The sequence below is a fragment of the Ursus arctos genome, unplaced genomic scaffold, assembly GCF_023065955.2.
Source record: "Ursus arctos isolate Adak ecotype North America unplaced genomic scaffold, UrsArc2.0 scaffold_3, whole genome shotgun sequence".
NCBI classification, from domain to species: domain Eukaryota; kingdom Metazoa; phylum Chordata; class Mammalia; order Carnivora; family Ursidae; genus Ursus; species Ursus arctos.
In genome coordinates, this window is record NW_026622985.1 from 91995280 (window position 1) to 92022767 (window position 27488).

At 36.8% G+C, this 27488-nt stretch overlaps 1 protein-coding gene across 2 annotated transcripts in view; it reads right to left on the bottom strand.

Annotated features, from left to right (window-relative positions):
* The window catches only part of TPK1 (thiamin pyrophosphokinase 1), a 318384-nt gene that overhangs the window by 198799 nt on the left and 92097 nt on the right, over nt 1-27488 (bottom strand). The gene's annotated exons all lie outside the window — the stretch shown is intronic.

Genomic DNA, 27488 nt, shown 5'->3' on the forward strand with positions numbered 1-27488 from the left:
GCACTCACACACACACACAGCCACACTTTCCTCTTTGGATCTTTTCACATTCAGCCAGTGACCGCAGCATTGAAAGTGATCCTACGTGGCACACGCTCAAGACAGAATCACCTAAGACAGACTATGTCTCCTTTTTGTAGCTTTTCAATTCCTCTTATTAAGTAAAAGGGGACGAGTGTAGAGGGTGTCTTCACTCTCTCTGGAAGCTTCTTTTTCCTTTCCAAGAGAAGATAGGCCTCATGCTCAGTAAGAGACAACAGGACATAGATATCACTTCCTGCCCTTTATTAATTTTTACAGATGTTTTCTATTTATGGCAGGTATGGGTTTCCATATTTTGTTTTGATATAAAAAGTTTCTTTTAAAAATAAAATCATACACATAACGTTGTAAGTTTATTTTACAATATTAAGTAATAATCTAGATAATGTGTGAACACTGTAAAAAATTTTGTGAGGTGGCACAAAATTAAAATTTGGGAAATACTAAGATATTTGAGTAAGACTGGCTGTCTCTCCAACTGGTGCTTTTAGGTCTTGCTTTCACTGTAAGATTTGATGCTGCTGAACTGTTCCTTGAAATTCTCTTAGTCGATGGACTACTATTTTGTTGTTGTTGTCATTTCTCTAATTTCCAATTTTCCTAGAAATGTCCGGTATCTTAGCATCAGTTCCTTCTTTTCTTCATCTTTTTAAAATATCCTTTACCTAAAGATTTCAGATCAAATTTTATTTTTTATCCTGGGTGAGGACAGTGAATGCAGATAAGTCCAATTCCTCACCCCAAACAAACAGAAGTTTGTCTCCTATTCCCACGTAGCTGTTAAAACCAAAGTCACTAGAGCCATAAAGATAAGCAAAAACCTTGGGACCAGCAGCTTTGGAAGAAACACACCACTCTTCTGAGCTACTTCTTCGATTCATGGCACTTATGAAATCCCTTTCCCTTTCTGCAAATTTAACTACATATTTAAAAGTGTTTACAATATTCACCTCCAAATGTCTAGATATTTAAAAGCAGTAGGATATAGTAGAAGACATCTAATTAGCCATATTGGCAGACATAAAAGTCCTAATGTGTTTTCTACTAATCCATAATATGTGAGACTACTTTCTGTGTTCCATGTTTATCAGAAATAAAACAGGCCAAGCAGCCAAAACAGATTTCCTTTTTTGCTGTAGCTTCCTCATCTGTAGGTGGGGATAATATGTCTTAGAGTTATTAAGCAATTAATGATTTAATAATTGTATATATTGTTCATCAGAATACCAGAACACAGTTAAGCATTCAATCAACATTTGGTCCTCTTCCTCCATTTTTATTAGGATGATTATAAAGTCTAAAAAGCTTGTGTTCCTGGACAAGGAAAGCCTAAGCTACTTAACACAGTGCATGACAAAAATAAGTTTTTACAAAGATATTTAAGAAGGACATCTCATTTTGCCAATTACCTACGATACACATTTCCTTAGGAGGAATGGCAGCCAAATTCAAATTAAGCCACAAGCATAACTTGCAGAAGATCACAGAATATTCTGCACATTTCCTAAATATCAAAACCCAAAAGTTCAAAAGCATCAAAAGCTAAAATAGGTCTCACATATAAAATATGGCATAGAACTGAATAGGGAGACTGAAAAGACTGATAAATAGAAACAGATGGTGAACTATCAGTAATTACCCTCCAAGTATATAAAACAATTATCTGTAAACAAAATTAACAACTATATGAAATCTTTTTATATAAAAATTGATTCATCCAAGTAATATGAAAATCAAAGAAAAAGGTTTTAGTGGTTAAGGATTATCAAACAGAATGAGTTGTCAACTCAAAATGAGTAGTATTATTCTACAAAGATTAGTTGAAATCAACATGTATACGTGTTATGTTCCAGGCCCTAAACGTAACAGCAAAATGAGTAACAAACAGATCTAGTATCCCAGGCTCACAATTGAGTGGAACAGAGAACAAAGCAAATACACATGACGTACTGTAGACTCTGATGAGCTCTGTAATAAGAACAAAACGCAACAGCAAGACAAAGAAGGGAGAGAAGAATTTTAGTAAACAAATCTGTAAAATTGCTTATCAATAAATCTAGCTCTGGTAAGATTACAATACCAAAACTTTCTTTAATGTCTGTTACTTCCTATGCCTAAATTTAAATTGACACTTTTAGAGCGGTGGAAAGAGACATATTTAGATCATAGGAAGCAAATGTGTCCACATCTATTCTTGTTTTTGTGTCCACATCTATTCTTGTTTTAAGTGGCAAAGGGAGCAAAAATAACCATGAGGAAATCTGTAGACTTTTTTTTCATTACCTTTCAGTTGAGAGTAAGGGTACCACCCCGCTGAAAGGAGAAACAAGTTCCCGTCTGTCCTTAAAACTATTCTCTTTTCAATGATGTTTGACTTAAAAAAAAAAATGTATTCTACCATTTTTAGATTTTAGTAATAAAATGTTTTAGGTAGTTTGAAATACTTCCCACATATGTAAATAAAATTGCTTTTGAAAAATAAAATATTTCAAGCATAAATAATACTGGCATGAATTCACTGATAGCCCTTGGAAAAATAAGTTACAAGTATTACTATTAATGAAAGTAACAAACTAAAAGAACCAGAAGTAGAAGGTACTCTTACATAAAATATTTTTTACAGATCATAATGAATCAGCCTCAAAAATCTGTTCACTCCATCATTTAAATTGTTCCAAACTTTAATAAATAGGTTAGTTCATGAGTTATCTTGTAATGCAAAATTTTCATTGGTGACTATACAGCAAAAGTTTTGCATATTTATCAAATATTATAACTTCAATGGTTGAGCATTTATTTACTATGCATCAGGCTGATATACAACTAAAGACTGAAATACACTAAGTCATTAACTTCATACATTGTTATTGATACTACCAGTAAGTATATTAAATGCATCTGAAACTAACAATTTTTTTTTACCTGGCATAATGTAAATTAATGTTACTGATAGATAATGAAGGGCTCCATTCAGCATCAGAGGTTAATTGGCTAGTTCATCAATTTTTATTGAATACAGTTGGATAGAAATAATTTGACTTTCTCAACAGTAGACTATTAGTTCCAAGTATTAAAATGAAAGAAAAGTAAAATAAATCAAAGAAGCATTTCTCAGTTTAACTGAAAGAAAACTAGATATCAAAAATTTCAATTCTAGGGGCGCCTGGGTGGCACAGCAGTTAAGTGTCTGCCTTCGGCTCAGGGCGTGATCCCGGCATTCTGGGATCGAGCCCCACGTCAAGCTCTTCCGCTATGAGCCTGCTTCTTCCTCTCCCACTCCCTCTGCTTGTGTTCCCTCTCTCGCTGGCTGTCTCTATCTCTGTCGAATAAATAAATAAAATCTTTAAAAAAAAAAATTTCAATTCTAATCTAGATCAGTCACTTCTTAGTCCTATGACTTTGAGCAAATTCAAAGCCTGCTGATGCTAATATAAAATAAAAATTATTATGTATATTTTGTCAAATTTGCAGAATTTTTCAGGGACTAGAGGGAGACAACACAGACGAAACTAGAAGGAAGCAGCATAGGGAAACATTCTCTCACATGCTGTTGATGACCTGTTAACTTTGAGGGCTGGTTTGGCAGATTAATAAAAATTTAACTGTGCAGCCCTCTGATCCAGAAATTCCATGCAGCCTACATAAACACTTGCCCAAATTCACAAGGGCATATGTACAAGGATATTCACTGTGATAATATGTGTAATCATGAAAAAGTACCAGAGAACTTAACAGGTCACCAGTTGAATACTGGTAAAATATATCATAACCAGAGTAGGGAACCATAAAAAAAAAAAAGGTAGCTCTTACATATATTTGTATGTTGTCTCTTATCAAATATATTGTTATATAACCCCTTAAATAACTTTAAATAACCCTTGCTCAAATCTTCCTTGCAATTGCAACTCAGAGTACATACAGGAGTATACCAAATCCAAGAAAACTAAGAATCAGGCTAAAGTTACTTTATTAAGAATGCATAACAAGTAATTAGTAATCAGCATTGATAAGATGCACTTGTGCTGCAGAATGGACACCCCGCCCCCGCCCCCGCCCCCGCCAACACATACTCCTGAGGAAACTCATAACAACTAGCATAGGAGAAGCCTCAAGAACTGACAGCTTCCATGGCCATTTGCATCCCAAACATGGAGGGACTGGAACATTTCAAAGTTCCTCCTGGGAAATGATGAGGACTTCACTATTTTTGTATCAAACCAGTTTTATTATGTTTTGTACCCTTCCTTAAAGCTAAGTAAACTCAGTACTGAGTAAAGCCTATCATGTCTTGAGTTTGTTAATCCAAACCCCAGACCACCTTTGTATTCTACACACTCAACTCTTTAACAGTGACTGCTGTGAGGAATGGGCATGGGGGCGTGGAGAAGACATTTTTTTTTCCCACTCTTTACATTACATGCTGTGCTATTACAAATATTTGTACAAGCAATTTGAATATGGTAATTATAATTTTAAAACCAATGGTTATAATTAAAAAGGGGAAATACACATAAAATAACAAGAATAATCCCATATCTAACCCCATTATTAAAAGGAATCAAATATTTTGTCAGACTTTGCCAGGATTGAATTGAAGATGCCCGTGGTTAATTGAGAGGAAAGAGAAGATCCAGAATCTTATTTAGAAGAAGTCTTACTGTATCCATAGAGCGCTAAATAACTCCAATTACCCAAATCTTGTTTATTCCCAACACAGGTCCTTATCCCCAATACCCCAAAGATTCAATTAGTCTTTGTGTACCCAAAATCAATCTAATCTGTCAATGAGTGGTTTGAATCAGGATTCTTTCCCTGCCTGACACAATAAACCACAGAATCCCCAACTTCTACCCTTTAAGCCAGCTCCAGCACCCATGAGTTAGTCCAGTCATGGGAAAAAAGGTAGTTCCCTTCTGGAAGAGACTCAAAAACAGTTCACTAACATATGTACATTAAGAAGGCAATGATTCCTTATTTCCTAATAAGGAAATTACTGATAAACGTGTGAGGCCACACACAACTACACGATGGCCAGTAGAAGGTTAACTATCAGGCACTATAGAGAATGGTGGTGTTTTGTTTTTATTATGGTAAGAACACTTAACATGAGATCTACCCCCTTAAAAGCTTAACAGTACTCTATTGTTAACTATCGGTGCAATGTTGTATAATAGATCTCAAGAACTGAGCATCAGCTCCTTATTTGCTCCTTCCTTCAGCCCATGGCAACCACTATTCTATTCTCTGCTTCCATGTTGGACTGTTTTAGCCACCTCATGTAAGGGGAACCATGCAGTATTTTTCCTTCTGTGTCTGGCTTCTTTCACTTAGCTTAATGTCCTCCAGGTTGATCCATGTTTTCACATATTGCAAGATTTTCTTCCTTTTAATTTTTTTTATTTTGGGGTGGGGGACTCCCCCTTCACCCATTTCTCCCATCCCACTTCTGCTCTCTTTGGCAACCACCAATTTGTTCTCTGTACCTATAAGGTACTGTTATTTTTTCGTTTTTGGTTTTTTGCAAGATATATGGCTTACAAATATTTTCTCCCATTCTGTAGGCTGCATTTTCACTCCACTGTTTCCTCTGTTGTACAAAAGCTTTGTGGTTTGATGTAATCCCGATTATCTAATTTAGCTTTTTGTTGCCTGTGCTTCTAGTGTCATATCCATGAAATCAGTGCCAAAACCAATGTCATGAAGTTTTCCCCCTCTGTTTTCTTCTGGAAGTTTTATAGTTTTGGACTTTACATTTAAATCTTTAATCCATTTTGCATTGAAGATAAGTGTTTTTAACCAATTTTCTTCTTTAGAGACAATACTCAGCAATAATTCACACTTTATACTTAAATCAGCCAAGAAGCTCTAAATCAATGAGTTCTTCCAGAAATATCTCTTGCTTAAAAAGCTTTAATTTACCTACAGTTATTCTCTGCCTGTGTTAAAAACTCAACCATATAATGAAGCCTAATAAGAAACAGATTCTATATAAGAATTCATGGAAGGTTTTCTTTAATGAACTATTATTTTTAAGCACATCTGGGTGTCCGCTTTGGTTTTTTTTAAACACTTCATAAAAAAACAGAATGTCTGTTTAGGATATTTCTGTTATTTAAAAGAGATGTTATAGGATCTTCCTTGGAGATCTTCCATAAGTGGGGATGTTAAATATATTGATAAGTGATAAAAAGAAAAAACACATATAAGATACAATCATCTATGTATAAAATAATACAGGTATTGATTTTTCCATTTATACAATTACAAGCATAAGATATTGTTACAGTGGTACTTTTGCAAAAGAGGTCAGGGTTAGGAGAAAGATTTATTTTTGCACTCTCAGCCATAAGTGACATTAAATCTATACCCAAATCCAGATTTGGCATATGGCCCAATCTATGCCATTACAATCTCCTGCTATCCAGTCAAAAATAATGACACCACAAGAGACTTTCCACATTCCCTTTGCTACTGTCCTGCAACCAGAGAGACTCAGACCTGAGACTGAGAAGCTGGGATCTATGGTCTATATCTACAGAGAATGAACTCAATACAGAAAAGATAAAGCAAGCAGGGCATCAGCACCTTTTGAGTCCCACAACAATAGCAACGGTCAGGCACTAACCTTTTCAATTATATAATCTATAAATTCCCTTTTTGGGCTCAGCGCAATTTGGGTTGGGTTCTCTATCATTTGAAACAGGAAGAGCCCTAATATACAAATGTTAATTTCTTCTTCAAAGACACCGAATCTTCCCTCTATCAGTTGGAGAATACTACCTTACTATGCCTGAATCTATGACAGACCGAGCCCTTAAGAGGAGCTGCATATTTCTGTAGGTAGTATATGCTAATATGGACTATCACCAGCAAAGCTTTGATTATAGTCCAAACTGGTTCATGGACATGGTTAACCATGGACTTGGATAAGCATGCTTTTCCTATTAAGACATTATTTCATGTGAAAACACTTTCATTCAGAGGATTTCATGAAAATATACATTCTCTGAGAGAAAGAACAATTTACTTTGCTCATAGGAGTACTGAAATGTGTAATTATTGGCTGTTTAGTTAACTCAGTTTTAGATCGAAGGTTTTATTCATAGTATATTTATGTACAATTATTAAAAAGCTCACATCATTTGTAATCACCTACAAAGAGTAAGTGGCATAGATTGGGCCATATGCCCAACCTATGGGCCACTCTTCAAATTCTAGTCAAGTCAGCACAGAATTTTCCTTATTTCAAATAAAAAGCAAGTGGTATTTATACTGAGCATTTATATACACAGTGCTGTGCTAGTCCTAATGATCTGGTTCATGCCATATAATGAAGATTTTTATTATCTATAGGTATATGTTGCTGTGTAAATTCTATTATCCTTTCTCTCTTCCACCTTCTATCTCCTCCCTTCCTAGTTATGCACCATGGAGATGAAGTATGACATTTAGGTATCCTTGATGCAATTTACAAAGTCTAAAATCAGGTCGCTCTTTAACACCGAGTGATACCAAATACCTCATTACTAAAAAATCTTAAAAACAGCCAAACATCAAACTGTGTATCCTAAAGCAGCATAGGGAACATTTTTTAAAAAGACGAGAAAAGCTCATAATGGGTAAAAACTGCAAATAGCTAAGCAGCACAGAAAAAGATGGTCTTATGTATGTGAGGCCAGCATATGCATGTTTGTCCAAATGGGAGTTGTTTAAAACAAGGCTGAGGACATTCTCAATCATTAAATTTTTACTAAACCTGGCCGTTCTTTAGGGATAAGGTGGCAAATAAGCACGCTCCATCTACAGTGAATAAGAAAACATACAATCAACCTTCGCTGGTATTTGTAACACGGGGTTGTTCGACACTACTCACATTCTGGGCTTTTGTTGTGAGGGGTTGTTCAGTACATTGTAAAATGTCTGCCAGCATCATTGGCCTCTATCCACTAACTGCCAGTAGCAGCCCCAAGTTGTGATGACCGAAGTTAGCTGCAGACGATGCCAAATGTCCCCTCAAGGGTAAAATCACTCCCAGTCAAGAGCTGGTGCTCTCATCGAAGGGCCACTTCCACCTCAGCAGGCTGCCCATAATCCCACAATATCCAGCTCTAAGGCAGATTGTTCATTGCTACTCTCTCAACTTCCAAATTAAAAGCAAGACTAACATCTAGAAACTACATTCTACCTAGCTACCAAAGTCAGGTGAATTAACGAAGCAACTCATGTCCTAACTAAATTGCCTTCATTTCTATTCCAGACACAAATGTACTATCTTAACCTCTATCATAGACTTTCTGAACCTTCAGTCAGACTTCTCATATAATTTCTACATGACTGGATATCTACAATACTCTGGGTAATCTTCTAGCATGATCCCACACCCTATTTGTGCCTCATATTCATTTGTCCCTATTACTAAATTATTGACACCAGTCACAAAAGGTGAAGCCATGTCCTTTTGACTGTCTTCTGGGAACCACTGGGTAGTTCCCATCAATTCCCGGGTGGGATAAGAACCACCACTGCACAAACATCACTCTAGATGGTGAACACGAAAGCGACAACTTCTATTAGCTCGGTTCACTTCGTAACATACAAAGATTGGTAAGGTAGTAGTAACAAGGAGAGGTGCAAATCTGTATGAATGAGCAAAATTAGTAAAATGCCTAGAACTACTAAAAGAGTTGAAATAGAAGGAAAGAACAATGATGGGGCCTGATCCACTTAGCAAAAATAAAAGCCTTTAAATAAAAATCTCTTTGCTGATGCAAATAGGTAAACATAATAGAAGGTACTTTTGCTAGTACCTCTGATATATTTATAAAAACATTTTAACACGATTTATTTAGTGAGAGTTTCTAGCAAACAAATCTACTTTCTTACACAATCATCATTAAATCAAAGCGGTAATAATAGGTTAACTTCAGTAATTGGGCCTTACTACAAAATAATTAGAAACCGAGAAATAATTATGTATTATTACTACCAAATAATGCTAGAATTTCACATTATAATCTTACAACTTGACTATGCTCATTTTCTGAGCACAATTATAACATAATTCTCCTTCCTGCTTAGGGGGTTAAAAAAAAAGTAGAGGTTGGGGGAGCTCTTTGAAAGTTATGAGTAAAAAAAAGAACTAGGAATAGTGCTTCTAGAAGAAGATGGGAAGAAGAGGAATCAGTGCATTCAGGTTAAAAGCAAGAGGTGACGACCCCAAAACCGGTCAGGCCAAGAATCACCACCAGGTGGGATGAAGCGCAATTAAAGAGCAAAGTGCCTCAAGGGGGTGGATAAGTGCTTAATTAACTACCACACTTCCTCGTTTGTAAGCTACCTCAGAGCACTGTTCGAGATAAAATTCATCTTAATCTTTAAAGCATGATTTATCAAGATATGAAAAGGCTTATTTTTAAAGTAATTAAACAAAGGCCAGTTGCTTTGGTCTTTAGTCAGATAAGAGAATAGCTGTTAAGAGATAAAGCTGAGAGGTAGACAAAGACCACATTAAACTCTATTCTCTACCATGACCTGCTTAAGTATAAAGAGAAGTCATTAAGGGTTTTAAGTCTGAGACTGTTGCAATCCAACTTACATACTAAAGAAAGTTCTATTCTGGGAACAGATTAGAGGGAGACAGGAGTGGGAGTCATGGAATTAGTTAGGAGGGAAGATGGTGGCTTCTACTAAGAGGGCAGCACTAAGGCCAGGAGAAACGAATGTACCTCAAGATACATTCGGGAGATGGAAGTGACTGTTGACTAAGAAACTGAATGTGGAGGGCAGTGCAAAAGGAATCAGATTCCTGACAAAACATTCCTCACGATTCCCCATGACCGCTTGGATATCCTGCCAAGTCTAAAGGAGCCATTTTCTTCTTTTTTCCACTTCTGCACTCCTCACTAGCTCCTGGCCACCTCACTCCTGACACAGCCGCTCGCACATGCAGGCATTCCATTCCGGAAGTGCTTGCTGAGCTGAACGGAAATACACCACAGCCAAAACATCTTTGAATGGCTCAGGCTCCTCTAGATTTTAAAAAGTACTTTCTGTCTTAACTCAAGAGGGTACAAAAGGTCCTGTGGGACACTAAGTTTATTAGGTACTTTCCTATAGGGATTTGGATTAAAATTCTAGCCTGAAAGATAGAACAAAGTTCACTTATAAAATGTACTTTTGTACTTCTGTACATCAAAGGACATTTCTTCATCTGTGCATCCTTTTTCAGCAAAGGATTGAAATAATTCATATGAAGTGTACCCAGAAAAATATTTCTAGCATTTTTAATCCTAAATTTTTACTTTCAAAAAAATATAATACAGACCTGAAGGAAATCCTCTGAAAGTGTAGGAAGTATCTTATAAATCGAGAACAATTTAAAATACAGCAAAGAATAAGAAACACCCCTATGACCTCCACCTAGAATTGCCAATTGCTCTCATTCAGCACTTTGTGCTACCTAAAAGAACTACAGGAGTTCATATTCCCTAACTACCTCTCTAATGCCCAAGCCTACTCCCATGCCCCTTACCATTACCCTATAGGTGCCTTTATCGTTTTATTATGTTTTTAATTACGAGACGAAAGGGATGCAAAATTAGAATTTTGATCAGCTCAGTGAACAACACAGTAAGTTGCACAAAGAGAAGAAAGCCTTTTATTTATTCTAGTTCTATCTCAAGCACCAAGCACCACTGAAAACACTTTTATTAATGAATGAAAAATAAAAACAGAAGTCAGTGGAAATGTAAAAAGAACAAAAATAGAAATACTGAGATGTGTTGTTGGATGAGAGTTTTTAACAGGACTTTAAAAAGAATTTCAACAGCTGGAAATTTCGTTTGGCTCATGTTAAAGAAACGTTGCTTTTGCTGTTTGCAAACATGATGAATGGAGAGCAGCTTGCAAGCATGATGGATAAAAATAAATATTTCATTATGCAAAATGCGTTTCATTGTTGGGTTTGTAAATCTGAAACAATTATAAGTACTGCATGGCAGCCGCACTGCTGTTTTCACTGACTGGCAGGGTTTTCTTTTTTTTTTTTTTTCCTTCTCTTTTTTTTTTTTTTTTTTTTTAGCTGCAGTGTTTGAAAATAACTTTTGGTATTTGATAGAAACTAAAATAACTATCTCCTTCCCCCACCGAAGTGTAGAACTATGACACCCGCCCCCCGCCGTATCTTTGCTCCTTGGAACATAAAAAAGCAACAGTAAGTAGAATTCAAGGACAGGAAATCAGGGCCTCCAGATGGGGTAAGCCCCCAAATAAAAGTTACTTCCATTCTTTTTATAAGATGTATTCAACTTGCTGTAATAACTGATAGGATATGCCACCTCATAAATGCCCAAAGAAGTACAAGATAGCCCAGAGAAATGAACTGAGGTGGAAATACTGATCCCCACAATAGAGTTAATAAACGCACTACCAGTGTGTGCCCTCGAAACAAACACGCCTCACAGTACAGTGATGCCCCTCTTGTTCATAGGTGACCCATCTGAGAAACCCACCCCAGACGGTGAAATCCGGTGCTCAGGAAAAATAATTAACAACCAGAAGAAAAGTCACCAAGCAATGAAAGGACGAATGGAAAGAGCCATGAAGCCAAATCCTAATTATTACTCTGAAGAAGGCTTCTGTTAGCTAAAACAAATTTACTGAAAGATTTAAAGAAAAATTTTTTTTTAGAGATGAGCCCTTCGAGGGGCACCTGGGTGGCTCAGTCAGTTAAGCCTTTGGCTCAGACCCTGGGATCATGACCTGGGATCCAGCCCGTGTCATAGGGCTCCCTGCTCAGTGGGAAGCCCGCTTCTCCCTCTGCCTGCTGTTCACCCTGCTTGTGCTGTCAAATAAATAAAATCTTAAAAAAAAAAAAAAAGATGAGTGCTTCAAGACGTTAGAGTAGACAAGTCTGTTCGGTCTCCATCCCAAAACAGAATGAAAAACAAGAAATGAAGATTCCATCTTAGATAAAACTAGGCAAAACTTGTTGCCCCATCACAGAGTGTGGGAAAGTGTCACCAGAGGCAGTGAACTCAAGCAGGGGATGGGAAGATACTGAGAAGAGGTCTTTGGCTAAAGGTTCAGATACAGAATCAATGTAGGAAACACGGTCACTGACATAAGGTGGAAAAAGTGGAAAAAACTGAACTTCAAGCAACCTTCTGGCTGCCCCTGGCCTTGTAGTAGTGAGTCAAGGTCAAACAGGGTCAGGAAGCCCTTCACTGTGCCTGAGGAGGGATTCCTGCTACCCCTGTCCTCCCAGACCCCACATAAACCAGCTTCAGATCAATTTATTCAAAGAAAATAAAAGAGAACCGGACCAAGGAGTTAAAGGAGAGGGGGAAGGAAGGAAAGAAAAGGGAGGGAGGCAGAAAAGGATAGGAAGTAAACAGGAAAACAGAAGAGGGAAAGTCACCAGAAAAATACTGCCACCAAGCAATGAAAATCATGACCAGAAATATCACCATCACTCAGAGAACTTAATGAAAAGGCAAAAACATTCTGAGAAGAGATACAAAAGCTCTTGAAAGATATGGCAAAATCACAGAACAAGATGAATTATGAGCCTAAAGAGTTCATGAAGGAAATTACATTTAAGCAAATAAGTTGTATGAGGCAGAGGAAGCATCACTGAGTAAGACACACATTAGATAAAACTGAGAAATGAGCGAAAGTGGAAATTAACAACGAATTAGAAAAGATTAAAAGGAAATGAGAAATGGGAGATTAAAAACAATTGCATGTGTATAACTACTTTCCCAAGGAGAGCACAGAACAAATCAAAGACCAATTTTCCAGGACTAGAGGGACACTTAAGCCCATGGATTGAGAGGGCATGTGCGTGCCAAGAAAAACCAATACACAACGATAGCAAGTCAAGCCTAATTAAAATTGCTGGTACTTATAGAGAGAAGTCCAACTGGATTCTTTGGTCAGGGGAAAAAAACCTCACTAGCCTCAGACTTCGCCACAGACACATTCAGTATACTTGAGGAATTGAAATGATCCCAATAAAGTCCTTAGGAAATGAGTTTCCAGTCAGACTCTAAAGGAAACAAATACCCATCTTGAAACATTTTAAATCCATGAAATTTCATTCCCATTGAGTTTCTTGAAAAAACTACTAGAAGAAAAACCTCAAATTACCAAAAAAATATATGGAAACAAGATGACTGGCTGCCTCTCACATCAAAGCCTTTACTGATACCTCTGCCTGAAGTACCCCTCCCATGGGCCCTCTCAGCCACCTGCCTGTCTGCTGCTCTGCCTCCATCCATCTCCCTTCCTGTCTGTCTCTGTCTCCCTGCCTGTCTCCCTCGCTCCCCCACTCCCTGTCTGTCTCCCTGGGCCTCCTTTCCCTGGCCCTCCCCTTCTTCCTCCCTGTCTGTCTCCTTCCCTCCCTCCCTCTCTGTCTCCTTGCCCTTCTCTGCCTCCCCAATCCTGTCTTCCTGTCTCTCTCCCTTTCCCCCTCCTCCCAACCTCTTTGTTTCTCTCTGCCAGCCTGTCTCCTTCCCTGCCTGACACCCTATATACTGAGGTCCTTCTTTCCTTCTACGAAGAATTAACTCAAGTATCAGGTCTTCCTTAAAATCTTTTCTGATGTCATTTACCTGGACTTGTTTCCCTTTCCATTTCTAATAAATTGCCCAACTGTCTGCTGTAAATACTGTATCTAAAATAAAGTAACTCCAAAAGACTGAAAATGGGCAAAGGCATACATTATAAGTGAAAACAAAAAGAAAGCAAGGATCATGCATCAATACCGGTAGGATCTTATTGCCCTTCTCAATTCAAGAAGATAAAGGACAGGAAAAAATAACTGGTAAGGTATAATTAAGTATATCAAACTCCGTAATCTGGGTAGAGATCTTTTCCATTGTCCATACAAAATTCACAAAAACTATATGTCTAGGCCATAAAGAAAAGGCCACGCAAATTACAAATAGGAAAAACAGGACAAAGGACAAATAACACTCTATGATCACAGTATAATAAAAACAGGAATCTACTGTCAAATAGAAAAAAAAAAAAACAGAAACCTAAGAGCTTTTTGGAAAATTTTCAGTCCCTATGTCAAAAGGGAGGAATAGAGTGGGAGGGTGGGTGCACACTTAGAGTAAAATGAACTGCTTATCTGGGGGGGGGAGCAGGAAGGGGAGGAATCTTTACTAACCTCATCATGAACATAAACAGGAACTATTTAAGAGATATGGTATTGAACAGATGAGGATAGTGTTAATTTCTGGTTAAGAACCACTAAACTAGACCTATTATCCTACTTAGCAGCTAAGGTTCAAGGTTCAAAAAACCGACTTGGCTCTAGGTAACACAGATAAGACATGGCAGAAGTGGGACTCCACCGCTATGCCATCCTATGCCCTGCCCAGTGTCCTTCGTTCCCCAAGAAGTTACACATTCTTCAAGTGAAGTCAGAAAGCTCAAATACAACACAGTTCAACTGGACGTAAGACATCGTTAACAGAAACACCACTGTTCTACATACCACCAGGAAGGAAAAAAACAAAACCATGCCAATTAAACAATGACACAATGCTTTATTTTCCACTATGAAGCCGTTATACTTTATTTTAAATGGTTTTTAAAACTAGATTTTAATAAATATTACTCAAGTGCTTTAATTAAGAGACTAAAACAAACTGGATGTGACTTCACAAAGACATGAAACTGTAGCCACTGACTCTTCCAAAAGTTAATATTTGCTTCACAAACAAGCAAACCTAAGTTACTCAACTGTAGGCAACTTCAATCTTGAGAAAATCCTCGATTATTAAAGAGAATTTACATATGTTTATTCCACAAGTATATATTAAATAATTGATGACTGACCTCATCGATCAAGAATATTTCCTGTGACTCAATACATGATAATGCACAGATAGAAAAATAGTTTCATTACCGATTCCATAATATTTCCTCCATCTATTTTACAACATGATGTCAGAATTCAGACTACTCAGACACTGTAAATATATTGTACTGGCAGGCAAGGGCAGAATCTATTCAGGTGAAGCAAATTTAGTATCTGTCAGCGATCCCAAACCTGCCAAAGTTAATCTTTGGTAAGTTCACGATCAGAATGGTGCTCAGCAAACTCGCCTGGTAAGACCCACCCAGGAAACAAGGTAGAATTGAAGACTCCCAGCCTCCCCCTGAAGATGATGACACATGTTTTAAGGGTGAGCCTTGGAGTCACAAGCCATGGGTAAAATTTATCATTAGAAAAGAGAGAGGAACGCTATACTAGAATATGTAAGATCTCAGAATACACAATTCAAGAAAACACTGGTCATGAAGACTGCATAAAGGCCCTCCGCCCCCTTTTTTTTTTTTTGCATTAAGTCCTTTTAAATTCATTACAAGATGAAACACAGATTTTGTTTCTCCTGTGCCTGGAATCATTATAATTTGGAAACAAAGGAGGTGTGGGGATATGTAGGTATATATAGACTCCCTTTGAGGACTAAATAACTGAAGAAAGCTACCCAGAAAAGACCACATTTTGAAGTGGAGAGAAAGCGAACAATTCACCCCCTCAGTCAACAAACTGTATCCAACTGGGATGCATCAATTTAGAAATCATTTTTCTCTTTCCTTATTGTAACTGCAAATTGTATATTTAACATATGAAAATTTTATGCTAATCAGGAAAGCAAAATATTTATTTAAGATATTTTAAAACTCTTCAAGTTCCTCTACTTGTAAAGCATAGAGTCCGGATTTGTCTGACACAACACTACGTGATGATGGAGACATGCGACATCTGTGCCGACCACAGCAGTTACCTCTGTGCACGTGTCACCACGGAGCACTAGAAATGTGGCTGGTGATACCAAGAAACTGAACTTATTTACTTAATTGTAATTAATTTAAATTTAAATGGCCACATGTGGCTAGTAGCTACCATAGTGGAAACAACACAGTCCAAAAGACGAAGAGGTTATACATCTAAAAGTTTATTTTTGACCCTTTGCGATGTGGGTGGAGATGGTTGTGAGATCCAGCCGAGCTGCTTGATTATGGTTGCACAGGCTAACTCACAAATGGGACAATGCAACCAGGAAGCAACGCAGAATAAACAGACAAAATCACCACCACTACTAACAACTTAAGATATTTAATAACATAACCTTTTACATTTTCAAGGGTTACTTCTGATAACAACCTCTTAGAAGTGTTTATTTTCTTTCCTCCTCCTACCCTCCACCTTTATACAAAAGAAGTAGTGAGGCACCTGCGTGGCAGGTTAAGCATCTGACTCTTGGTTTCAGCTCCGTTCCGGTCTCAGGGCTGGGAGATCAAGCCCCGCACCCAGCTCCGTGATGGGCTCCGCAAAGAGCGCAGGGTCTGCTTCAGACTCTAACTACCCCCCACCCCCTGCACGCTCATGCACACACGCAGGCTCTCTTTTTCTCTCTCTAAAATAAATAAATCTTAAAAAATAAATAGATACATAAACAAGAGAAGTAGTACCGTATCTCGAACACAGCATTCCCTGATGGCCCTGACAGTGAGGACGATTACATTCTTTCCTCTTCCAACTTCAGGTCTCCCCCTCCAGTTTTTCTTTTTTAAACTTTCAGCTCATCTTTTCCTTTCCTTTTTCATAATCCGGTAACTAACCTCTCAGGCTTCCCCTCCAAACTCGGAACTGCTCTTACCACTCACTGTACTTTTTGCATTTCTTTTATTCTCACTTCACATTTGCTTTTGTCCTACCGGGCTCTCTGTACGGCTGTCCTTCCTTTTCATCTCCTCTCCTTCCCCTTCTTATAAATAAACACATGTTCCTGCAGAAGAAACATAAAGCTTTTTGCTCATTTAATGAGACTACTATTTTAAAAAGTCTTTTTAAAGTGGTTTAATTAACTTCAGAGCCTTCTCCTTTCCTGCTTCCTGAAGTAGTAGAATTTGGTACTGAACTGGATATGGAGGCCCACTAAGGACTCCCAACACGCATAAGCACGAGTCCACTCCTCAGTACAAGGGGCATCTTCATGACGGTGACAAAGATGACACACGGGTGCAAACTGCTGCTCCCTCTTGGTTCACCGTTATCAGAAGCTAAAGGCATATTGACTGGCACAATGATTCAAAGCAAATACAACAGGAAGAAGAGACATCAGCCTCAAAAAAAGACAAGGGAAGGTGTATTATAATAAAACTACATGGTTAGTCAAAACAGTCCACGTACATATCATATTCAAGAGTTTTAATCAACAGATACATGTGGCATACGTACCATGTGGCCAATATTGTGGTGACAACGCCCTGTACCCAAGAAGATATCTATCCACTTTAGAAACATAAATCCCTAAGAATTTGGAATAATACAAAAAAAAGTGCAACCAAAGAGTCCATTTTCATGGCACTGAGTGGTCACACTCATGAAAATTCTGAAAGGGAAAGATCAATACAGGCCTAGAGTCATCAAAGAGGACTCAACAGAAGAGGAAGAAAGCAAGCTGGACTTTTAGTCAAAGGTAGGCAATCGATCAAAGAAGACAGGGACAGATTTACAAACCGAGCAGAGTACATCAAAGCAGAAAGGCAGGAATGAGAGTGGCCCAGCACATATGAAGGGTATTCAGGAGAGCAGCCTAAAAGGTTTATGTTGGTAAATAAAAAAAAAATTGAGGTTATGACAAGTTCAGCTTATGGAGGAGAGTGAATATCAGAAAAAGGAATTTAAATGGGGTGGACTAAACACTACAGATACCGCAAGGGGATACGGTGAAAGCTAGAAAGAGCAGTCCAGGAGATGAATGGCTACAGAAAAGAAAATGCGATCGGAGAAAATAGCTTAAGGGACTTATAATAATCAGGGAAGGATGATGGCGGTAGCGGACATATGGAATTCAAGGTGAATTAAAGAGACAGTTAAGGAATGAAAAACGTCAGTAGGGTTTGAAGACATATCAGAAAGGGGAGAAGGAAAACGAGGAATCATCGAAGATGATTCAGTGTCTCTATCTAGGAAAGCACAAGGAAGGGTTGGCGGCATGTTTGATCACAGCATCAAGAACACATCAAAATGCCATCTGTTTTCACATCTTTCCTGGGCATCTGCCTTAAATCGTGCATGCCAAATGAGGCCCTCCAGCACTTTTCCACAGAAAAAGCTTAAGTATGTTATACTAATATTAAGTGCAACCACATAAAACACTTAACGAATACATTTTGTAGTTTCCCTCTTTGTGATTGATAATGACATGGTATCTGCTATTTGCTTCATAATAACCCAGTGAAGAAGAGTATATATGAAGCAGAAATGGCCACGAGTTAGTAATTGTTGAAGATGGAGGATGCGTACACAGGGAGTCATTAAACTATTGTCCCCACTTAACAAAAAGCTGACCACCTTTATTCACATGAATCTAATCATTCACTCAGGGCTCCCTTCTAAAGGAAATGATTATAGAAAGAGACGATTTCTAATTAATTTTTACTAAAAGGAGAATCTAACACACCATAGCCATTACTAAACAGCAAAAAATAGGTAACAAACCAAAAAACTTTTCCTCATTCTACACTGCCCTTCCATATACTTCGACACATTACTTGAAGTCAAGAATTAATAAACAGACAAGGTTATTCAAACTTTTAAAAATATTAATAGAATAATATCAACAAGACATATGAACAGTAAGCATTGGCGTTATCCTCAAGTACTACACACACGGTACAGCACCTTGGATCAATGTACTGGGGAAAGTTTACACCTTGGATCGCTAGATTCCTAAATATTAATTGATATATTTTATCTTTTGTCATTGCATCCTAATAAAAATGTGCCACATAATTGAGTGTAAGAACATCAAGTATGGATTATGAAACTGAAGTTTGGATTCAGCAAATTGTTCTTAATAAAGTATAAGTGGCTACCTGAGACCCTGAGATAATTGAAAATGCAACAGACTCTTCATGCATTTGCTTCCCTGGGATCGTTTTGGGTTGCAGGACATGTTTAAGCTTTTAGGAATGCTCGATTTGTTGGATCCCAAGCATGTATACCCTCTTAAAAATTAAAAACATTATAGGATCCAAGGATTCTAAATCCTGAAAAATGTTTTATTACAAAAATGTGTTATATTAAAAAGAACAATGTAACTAAAAAAAACTATAGTCTCTTTCCTCCTTAAAAAGTTTTGTTAAATGCCTTAAAAAGGTTTTATATACTAAGTATTTGAGGGAGGATATCTTCCACAAAGAAAAAATTAAGGACTAGATGCCACTGCGCTTTATAATCATTAACTTTTCATATGGCAAAGGAAATGAATCACCAATGACTTGTTACAAAGTTTTGCTTTATTTTAAGCAGATACATATAAATTAGGGGTTCAATTCTGGCTCAGCTACTTGTTTGTGACCTTGAACAAGTCTGACTTCCTATATGACCTTGGGCAAATCATTCAATCAGTGTCTCAATTTCCACATCTATTAAATGGGGATTATAAGAGCACCTATTTCCTAGTTCAAGAAATAAATGAATCAATCTATGAAATAATCTCAGGAGAGTTTCTCATACTTCGTAAGCACTGTAAAAATGTTAGCTCTCGTGGCCACTGCTATCACTCCCACCACCATCATCCTCAAGCATTATGAACTGCTACTGTCTTCATATAGAAAAATGCAAATTAGGGTTCTTCCCAGTTTTTTTCTGTGGTAAATAATGGTCAGTTTGGAGTTTTGGACACATAATCCTTCCCAGCCTTAACAAATAAGAATAGTCAAGCAGTAAAGTTAAAAATGGGTTCTGAAAAATGTTTCTGCCCAAGAAAGTGGGTAAGTATACTTATTAGGAAAATTTTTTTAAATCTCACTTTGGCTTTTGTATGCATCTAACTTTCAAAGAATATTTTTTCTCTCACTTGAATGAGAAATGGCATACCCTCGTCACTTACTACCCTCTAGCCACAAATAGCTTTCCGTTTCTCAAACACACTAGCCCCATTCCACTCTCCAGGCCTCTACACGTGTTGTTCCCTCAGCCAGGACTGCATTGCTATCTGGGCTTCAGGTGGCTAGTTTCTTCTGATGTTTAGATTGCAACTCAAATTCTTTTCAGAGAATCACTCCCTGACAACCTTACCTTTTGCTTTAATTCAATTTAATCACCACTGGATATTTTCATTTTCTTATTTACTCCTTTATGATCTGTGTTCCTCGTATCCCCTCCCAATTACCTACAGGCTTCGTGACAACAAAGATCACGTCTTATTTGCCATTTCAGCCCCAGAATGGCTGGTGTATAGCATACATCCAGCTAAATATTTGCTAAATGAATAATTTTGAACTTCAATTATTTTAAGTTTTAATGCACATGCATTAAAGAATTGCCTACATTCTAAATCATTAGTACTGTTTGTTCATTATTACTTGAAAAATACATTTGAGATTCAGTACTTATCAGAATGCCAATTTTTGTCCTTGAAGAGATTAGGACTTATCGACTTTCAATATCTCTAAGCTACATTTTGAGCCAGAGACTGCTAACAAAGTTATTTTTTTGGAAAAAAAAATGTTCTTATGAATTAGTTTAGCACATGATGAGAAAAAATATGGGGAGGAATATCAGTGCACAGGGGAAAAAAACATGCAAGCAGAAACTGGTCAGCAGTGCTTCTGCTAAAGGGATGCTTCTTTTAGAGGCAAAAAAAAAAAATACTACTTTATTTATTCTACAGAACACAGCAACAGGACTGCTGAAAGTAATGATGATACAACAATAAGCAAAGAAATTTCAAAGTTATAGTAAATATAATTATATATTATAGTAAATATAATCTCACACATGTGCATACACACTAAATTAGAAAGAAATACTCCAAGGTGTTAACGGGATATTTTTGGATGATACAATTACAGATTTTACTATTACATATCATTTCCCCTTGGTGCCCTTTTCTTTCCTTTTCCCTCCGATCTATTTAACAACCTCCCCAGAAAAAGAGAAGAAAAAAAGGTTCAACTCATCTCTCCTACCCCCACAACCACCAAGCTAGTCTCTGTATCATTAGTTTTTTGTACGATGTATTTATGAATGTATGATGTGTGAATGTACCATGTATCCATGATACATGATGACTTAGATTCCACATATAAGTGACATCATACAGTATTTGTCTTTCACTGACATATCTCAACATAATGTCCCCCAGGTACATCATAGTATCTCAAGTGGCAAGATTTCCATCTTTTCATGGCTGAATAACAGTCCACCATGTATATATAACACCATTTCTTTCACCACTCATCCACCAATAAGACACTGAGGTTGTTCTCATATCTTAGCTATTGTAAATAATGCTGGAGGTACACATCTTTTTGAATAAGTATTTTCATTTCTTTCTGATAAATACCCAGAAGTAGAATTGCTGGGTCATACGGTAGTTCTATTCTTAATTTTATGAAGAACCTCCATACTGTTTTCCACAGTGGCTGTCCCAGTTTCCATTCCCACCAACAGTGCACAAGGGTTCCCTTTTCCTCAAATCCTCGCCAACACCTATTATTTCTAGTCTTTTGACAACAGTCATTCTAACAGGTGGGAGGTGATATCTGCTTGTAGTCTTGACTAGCATTTCCCTGATGATGAGTAATGATAAGCATCTTTCCATGTGTCTATTGGCTATCTGTAGGTCTTCTTTTGAAAAATGTCTATTCAGATTTTCTGCCCATTTTTAACTGGATTGGTTAGGTTTTTGTTTTGCTACTGAGTGCCACAAGTTCTTTATATATTTTGAGTAATAGCCCCTTATAAGATATATGATCTGCAATTGTTTTCTTCCATTCTGTAGGTCACCTTTTCATTTTGCTGGTGGTTTCATTTACCGTGCGTAAGCTTTTTAGTTTCATTTAGTTCTTGTTTGTTTTCATCTTTGCTGTTTTAGCTTTTGCCATCAGACTCAAAAAAAACCATCACCAAGACTTATGTCAAGGAGCTTACTGCCTATGTTTGCTTCTAGGAGTTTCATGGTTTCAAGTCTTATGTTTATGACTTTAATATATTTTGAGTTCATTTTTGTGGATGGTATAAGACAGTGATCCACTTTTATTTTTTGCATGTGGCTGTCCAATTTCCCCAATAGCATTTACTGAAGAGATTGTCCTTTCTCTATTGCACACTCCTGGTTTGTCCGTCATAAACTGACTATGAATGTGTGGTTTACCTCTGGGCTCTCTTTCTGTTCCACTGATATGTGTTTTTATGTCGATACCATATTGTTTTAACTGCTATTGCTTTACAATATCGTTTGAAATCAGGGAGCGTTTCACCTCCAGCTTTGTTCTTCTTTCTCAAGATTGCTTTGGCTATCAGGATCTTTTAGGTTCCACACAAATTCTAGAATTTTTTCGTTCTATTTCTGTGGAAAATGCCATTGGAATTTTGATAGGGATTGCACTGAATCTGTAGATTGGTTTGGGTAGTATAGACATTTTAACAATATTTGCTCTTCCACTCCATGAGCATGGAATGTTTTTCCATCTCTTTGTGTCTTCTTCAATTTCTTTCATCAGTGTCTTATAATTTTCAATATACGGGTCTTCAAGTTTCTAAGTATATTCCTAGGTATTTTACTCTTTTTGATGCAACTGTAAATGGGATTGTTTTCTTAAATTTTATTTGACAGTTCATGATTAGTGTATAGAAATACCACATATTTTTGTGTACTGATTTTGTATCCTGGAACTTTAATGAATTTGGGCTTAAATGACATGTTAAACCAGATGGGCTTAACAGATATTTACAAAACAGTCCATCCAAAAGCAACAGAATACACATTCTTTTCAAGTACACCTGGAACATTTTCAAAGAGAGATCACATTAGGCCACAAAACAAGTCTTAATAAATTTAAGAGGCTTGAAATCATATCAAGCATCATTTCCAACCATAATGGCACAAAACTAGAAATTAATCACACAAGGAAAACTGGAAAATTCACAATTATGTGGAGACTAAACAACAAGCTACTGAACCAATCAAATGAGAAATCAAAAAAATACCTTGAGACAAGTGAAAATGGAAATGGAACATACCAAAGTTTACAGAACACAACAAAAGTAGTTCTAAGATGAAAGTCCACGGTGATAAATGCCTACCTCAAGAAAGAAAAGTCAAATGAACAACCTAACTTTACAACTCAGAAAACTAGAAAAAGAATAAACAAAGCCCGAACTTAGTAACAGGAAGGAAAGATTAGAGTAGAAAAAATGAAATGGAAACTAAAAAGACGATAGAAAAGATCAATGAAAGAGTTGGTTCTTTAAAAAGAGAAAATTGACAACGTGTAGATAGGCTCATCAAGGGAGGGGGGGAAGAGGAGTCAAAATCAGAAATTTAAGAGGAGATATTACAACTGACATGAAAGAAATACAAAGGATCATTAAGAGATTACTATGAACAATTACATGCCAATAAATTGGACAACCTGGAAGAAATGGATAAATTCCTGGAAACATACAACCTACTAAGACTAAATCATAATGAAACAGAAAATGTGAACAGGCTGATTTTTAGAAAGGAGACTGTTAGGGGGATTTTCTTTCATTAGTGATTCAAACAAAAGTCAAGGACAAGATGCCTTCACTGGATTTTACCAAATATTTAAGGAAGAATACCAATCCTTCCTAAATTCTTCTAGAAAACAGAAGAGGAGAGAATACTTTCAAACTGATTTTACAAGGCCAGAAATATCCTGATACAAAAACCAGACCAGGATGCCACAACCAAAGAAAATTACAGGCCAATATCTCTGACAAACATAGATGCAAGAATTCTCAACAAAATATGAGCACACCAAATTCATCAATACATTAAAAAGATCATATACCATGATCAAGTAGGATTGATTCCAGGTATACAAGGATGGTTCAACATCCACAATGTGATACACCGTATTAACAAAATGAATAAAAATCACATGATCATCTTAATAGATAAAGACTTGACAAAATATAGCATCCATTTATGATAAAAACCCCACAAAGCAGTTACAGAGGAAACATATATCAACATGATAAAGGCCATATATGACAAGCCCATGGCTTATATTATACTCAAGGGAGAAAAGCTAAAAGTTTGTCTTCTAAGATCAGGAATAAGACAAAGATATTCACTCTCACTACTTTTATTCAACATGGTATTAGAAGTCCTAGCCAGAGCAATTAGACAAACAAAAGAAATAAAAGGCATACAAATTGGAAAAAAGTAAAACTCTCACTATTAACAGAGGACATTATATATAGAAAACTCTAAAGACTCCATCAGAAAACATTGAAATAAATGAAATCAGTAAAATTGCAGGATACTAAACCAAAAATATGGTGCCCTCTGCCTGGGTGGCTCAGTCGGTTAAGCATCTGCCTCTGGCCCGGGTCATGATCCCAGGGTCCTCGGATCAAGCCCCACATCGGGCTCCCTGCTTGGTCCGGAGTCTGCTTCTCCCTCTCCCTCTGCCACTCCCCCTGCTTGTGCTTTCGCTCGCTCTCTCTGTCAAATAAAATCTTAAAAAAAAAAAAAAATCTGATGTCCTCTTGTTCCTTTTTTGTTTTTAACTTTGTCTAAAATCTTAAATTGCATTTGCAATTTTGATAAAAATATTGGGGTTGGTAAGATGGGCTGCCTTTTGTCTTTTACAATTTCCATTCGTTTTTGTTCTTAAGAAAGAACAAATGGAATACTGAATTCAGTTGAAGAAATAATCTAATATAGTCCTTAAACAGAATAAGGAGAATAAGACTTGGCAAACATCACTGGACCACTGGTAATATTACATTCAAGAAACTCCAAAAAACCTAAAAGGGTAGAAACTGTATGATGTTTTTAAAAACAACATTTCTAATAATGACTAAAATTTATCAAGTATTTACAGTTTTCCAGGATTAGATATTCTCACTTTATCCTCATAGTAATCCAGTAAGGTAGATTTTATTGTTTCTATTTATAAAATTAAAAAAAACAGAGATTCCATTGTAGACAACTGGGAGGCAGACACGCACGCACACACACACACACACACACACACACACTCTCCACAGATTTGCAGTAGGGATGCTATGCCAGTCTCTTAATGTTTGAAAATTTTCATTAAAAAACCCTACCATTTAACTTCTTTTTAAACTTTTAACTGCTTTTTAAATAATCCTATATTTCTTTCAGTCACAAACTCAAATTTTATACCAAGCTACACACCAATGTTGTGTCTGGAAACCCCACTTACATTAGGGTAATAATGAATAAATCTCATAACACCTAAAAGGAAAATAATAAAGTTTTATGATCCCCGAATAAAACTTTGTTCAAATGATTAAAAACCATACATAAAGAACATTCACTGTTAACATGCTTCAAGAATGCCATGAGTGGCTCCTTCAGAAGAATGATGGACAGATCCACAAGGCAGTTTTCCAAAATACCCACGGACAGTTCTGTAGTCTCGAAGCAACCTAGCCTGCTTCAATAAATCTTGTTTTGGCTAAAGGACAAGCCACACTATCAGGCCATTCCAAGGGACAAACACTGTATTCCAGCTGTCAAAGGGCAAATACGACACCTTTAATTCTACCTTTAAAAAAAAAATCATTTAAATGTTTTAATCAAAGAATACCGGTTCAAACCTCACGTAATTGAAAACACAAAATATGTTAAATTTACAAAACAGTTCATTTTAAGCATCTTTTTCCTTTTTCACTGTTCTCTTACACAGCCAACACAAGGAAACTGATTAATAAATGCCAAAACGATGAAAGCATAATGGAATTCTATTTACTCTGGATTGATTCTATCTCTAAGGTTATGTATTAAAACGTTCAATTCTCTAAAAATTATCTTCCTCTCCAGTCATGTTGCCTACAGTTATATCAGCTCATGAAGTTAAACAAAATAAAGCAACTTTGTATCTATTCCATCCAAAGTAGTTAAAATACATCATTCAATCATTTTAAACTTCCTTATAATCAAAGGCAGTTACCAACTTACCTACCTAACAGGAAAAGGAAAAAGCCTAGGAAACAGCAAAGAAGAGATGAGCAAGAGTCCCTTTAATTTTATAGCTTAACAGACCAGTGCCGAGACGCGGAGGCACCAGGGGGCAGCCTGGTAGCCAGCACTACTGAGGCCACCTCAACCAGCAGCCTCCACTTGCATCTGTTTCCTGGCCTGGGGACTCCCAGAAGATTTCTCATATAGGATTTCGCTTGAGCATTTGGCAGGTAACACAAAATTAAAACACTGTAAAAGATTATTCACTCTAAACATTTGTAATCCTATGTATTTGTATTATAACCCTCAATGCACACGTTTGAAATGAAGCTTGACAGAGCTCCAACCAACAAACAGACCACACGGAATAAGCCTTACCTGCCAGGGTCTGAATTTGGCCAGAGATATTTCTATTTTAACTCGAGCACTTCATTAAAAAACATTAAACACAGTCTCTGTACAACATCAGTCAGCATCTCTCCCTCTTGTCAAAGTGTTAGTTGTCGTGAAATGGAAGGTTAAAATAACCAACCCTTCCCAATCTTATTCATCAAGCTTGGGTAATAAAGTGTCATTATTAGATCATCATGATTCTGAACCAAATGTGATATATCCATAAAACACAACACGGAAAGAGTAAAGCGGCACATTTTTTCCTAAACTTGTTAAGGATGACCATTAAACTCCACTTTCCTCTGACAATTGTGATTTAGGTGGTAACCAAAAATGCATGAAAATAAATTGACTATTCTGTCTCTTCCTTCTCCTCACACTTTATTTATTTATGGTGGTTGTAACTCTGCAACCAATAAAGAGTGCTAGTGAATGCGGTGTGAAGGGAGCAAAGTCAACGTGAACCAATAAAGGCAGGTCTTATCAGAGAATAACGAAGTTACTAGCAAACCGGAGGTTACTGAGAAAGTAACACATAAATCCGCTGCAAGACTTCAGATATGAATCTGTGTGTGCTGACTCCTGAATTTACCCAATATATGCTTTTAAACAGATGATTGAATAAACAAATCAATATGTGTAAGTTCATTTTAAATGTCATTAACTAGCTGTCCAAATCATTATGTGTAATGTAAGTGTCTATTTAGAAGGGAATATACTGAGCGATTTTAGAGGCAAGTCTGATGATGCTGACTTTTTAAAAACTAAGCAAATAATCAGAACCAGTTTCATCTGAAAAATAGCTGACAGGAAAATTAAGCTTCAGTTATTGTTTCTGCATATATTATGCTCTAAGTGTATTTCAAAAACAGTATGTATCATGGATCACTCATTTCCTTAGCAAAATATTTTCTCTGGGCAAATACTTTCTTTGTAAAGTTTTCCCTAAAAAATAAAGTTATATTTAAAGTGATTTATATGATGTGGTTGAAAATGATAGGAAAACATCAAAAATTACCAAAAAAAAATCTTGAAGATTTTGCCTAA